Here is a 2,987-nt window from a genome sequence, read left to right as displayed (position 1 = left end):
ACTTCCAGCCCTAAGATGAGCGTAAAATGGGAACTTCCAAGGAAGAATCTACCCCACTCCAGAGGGCGAAGAGGGACTGTGGTTGGCTTTTGACGTGAGAACAAACAGTGAGCTAAGGAAACCCAAGACTGAGGTGCTCTGGGTGTTTTCACAGCTTTCTAGTTCAGAGAACTGGTCTCTACTTCTCTGTCTCTGTGCTCATAGCTCAGCTCCACGTCTGTTTCTCTATATTTTCATGGCCCTACGCAGCCCTAACTGTGCCAAGGCTTCTTCCATCCAAATGCCCGCCCCCAAGATGCCCTTTCAGGCCTCAGGGCCGCTTGCCCGCTGGTACCATCTATGACTCCTCACTTTTGGTCCAGGTTCCTCCACCCTGGGCCTCCCACCTAAGCTTCACCTTCAGAGGAGCCTCTGGGTTCACTTGTCTTGTCCAAGTAGGTAAAGCCTCCCTGTCTAGAATTTTTCTGAAACTGGAAAAGCTGAAGAGAAGAGCCAGAGGCCCCACGTGGTTCTGGAAGCCCCAGCTATCTGTGTCCAGACCCCCTGAGGACTGGTTGATGGTATCCGGAAAGGTGGGTGTGGCTTGGCACCCCACCCACACGTTCAAAGGCAAAGTGATACAATAAGCACACACTTAACCAAATCCACTTCTCATCTCTTCCATGAAGATCTTCGTGATCTTGGGGCAAGTTATATCCCTTTAGTCAACCTCTGTTTACTCATCCAAACATGAGAGCAGCATGTGATACCACATAGTTGGTTCTAGAATTAAATCAGATAGCCTGTATGAAAGTTGAAAGGTACTACAGCAAGCCAGGCGGGGCTCAGTGGGAACGAGCTCAGTTAATAAAGCTAGCCCTAACTGGTCGGTAGCCCAGAATACCTATGGGTCATTTCAAAGAGAAGACATAACTGCAGATAACCCTGTTGGTCTCAGTCAACTGGGCAGTATACTCTCTGCCCAAAAGAAGTACAGCCAAAAATTCCCTGATAAACATGGTACCTCAGCAAAGAGACCTACTGTTTGATCCCGATGGCCACTGTCACTCGGCTACAGTAGGAGTCTGATGACTCATCTGCTTTCTAGGAATTTCCTGGCCAAAATGCAGATCAGGCCAGACTGCCCACTGAGCTAGACAGTGCTGGATGCTGATGGACAGATTCTCGTTTTTTTTCCCGTTTTGCTTTGTTCCAAGACCCCATCATATTGTCGTTCACCCATTTCACAGACGCATAGTGAAGTCTTAATGAGCACTAGGCAGCAGGCTAGGTGGTCAAAATGCAGAAGTACACAAGCCCGGAACTGGCCACGGACATCTCCATAGGGTAAGCAGGTTTGAAAGTCTGACAGCTGAGCAGACCACACCCACTGGCTATGCTCTACAGTATGACACCAAGGCAAGAAATGCTGCAAGAAGAGAGCATGCTGCAGATGCAGGAGCATGAGTAAGGGCTCACAGACGCACTGCCCACCCACACATCCTCCCCTCACCCGGGTGGCAGGCACGCTTGGGTCCTTTGCATTCTGGATTTCTCTAGCAAGTTGTCTGGCTACACCTTGACAACTCTGAGTGACCTTGGGTGTTTCCCTAGTCCCCACAAGCAATGCATCTACAAACTATCCCTTGGGTTGGGCTTGCAGACAATTCATACTTTCATTCATTCAACAAATATTTGTTGAGTCCCTGTTATGTACCGAAGCCGATTCATTTCGCCTTCCCGGGGACTCTTCCAACAGTGCTCGGCTGAAGCACCCCTATACCGACTCCATCACACTTCAGAGCTTCTGTTTTATCTCAGAGAGATGGAAGGACAACTCGGGGCTGGGATAGTCTAGTACAGGATGTCTTGGAAAAAAAGGGCACCTGGCATCAGGGAGGAATCCCACATGCTGGATTCCCACACTGCTTTCAGAGGTCTCTGGCTGCATCTGTGGCCATGGAACTTGCAGCTCTGCCCCCAAAGGCAGCTGGGGACCTAAGCATTACCATTGGCTCTGCTACAACGGCTCCTGGAAGGGGTGGAGCCTGTGGTGTAGAGAGTTACTGGCTTCTGGAACACCTTGCCTAAATTTGCTATAGGTCCTCTGTCTTGAGCTTCTTTACCATAGTGATCCTGAGCCTCATGCATCTCTGATGGTTCTGAGCATACTGCACGGGGACAAATTTCACAATGGTTTAAGGTCAGGGACAGAACTGGAAACCAAGTCTCCACTTCAGCTCCTCCCGGGCCTCCAGACACCATTCATTCCCTTTCCCAGGGTGCTCAGAGGTCCACTGTCCCCCACCTCCAGTTCCCCAATCTTCAAAGCGAGGGCCTCAGAGCCCCACCCCTCAGGTGCCTTCAATAGCGTCCATTGTCCAAGAGGCTGTGTGGCTTGACCCCCAGCCCTATAAGCAGCAGGACAGCAGGGCTCAGAGAGGAATCTGCCTGGTGCCCCTCCTCTGCTGACTGCCTTGGGGGAGTCTGTGGGGTAGTGGCCCCGCTGAATGTGACCTATTGTCTTTAGGGTGGATTTAGGAAGTGCCAAGCCCCCATCAAACAGCCCTGCTCCCTGGGTAAAAACAAAAAAAGGGCTGTTCATTTGGGACCTTCTCCCCTTATCTCCTTTTCCTATCTCCTTAGGCTTAGCTCTGGTGTAGTGTTCAAAACCACTTCCCCTCCGAGCCAATCAGAAGCCGGGGCTCACCTGTGGCCCTGAGGTGAAGTTATTTATAAACGCCTCCCTGGATTATTTGAGCAGAGCCCTTTCACACACCTCAGGAACACCTCTTTGCTGCCTGCTGCCCGCTGCCCGGACACACCTGCAGCCCTGCCCAGCCGGCTCTGCTCACTCAGAGGTAAGCCCCACCCAGCCCAACCCACCCTAAGGGCTGGGGGTTATCCAGAGAAGAGGACAGGCCCCAGGGGTACCTCAAAAGAGAGATGAGAGGGTGGGCACTTGCCAACCTGAGCACAAGTAACGAGGACACTCTGGACCGGCGCCT

This window comes from Peromyscus eremicus, chromosome 15 (assembly GCF_949786415.1).
Source record: "Peromyscus eremicus chromosome 15, PerEre_H2_v1, whole genome shotgun sequence".
NCBI classification, from domain to species: Eukaryota; Metazoa; Chordata; class Mammalia; order Rodentia; family Cricetidae; genus Peromyscus; species Peromyscus eremicus.
The sequence above is the reverse complement of the archived record's forward strand: the minus strand, read 5'-3'. Positions refer to the sequence as shown.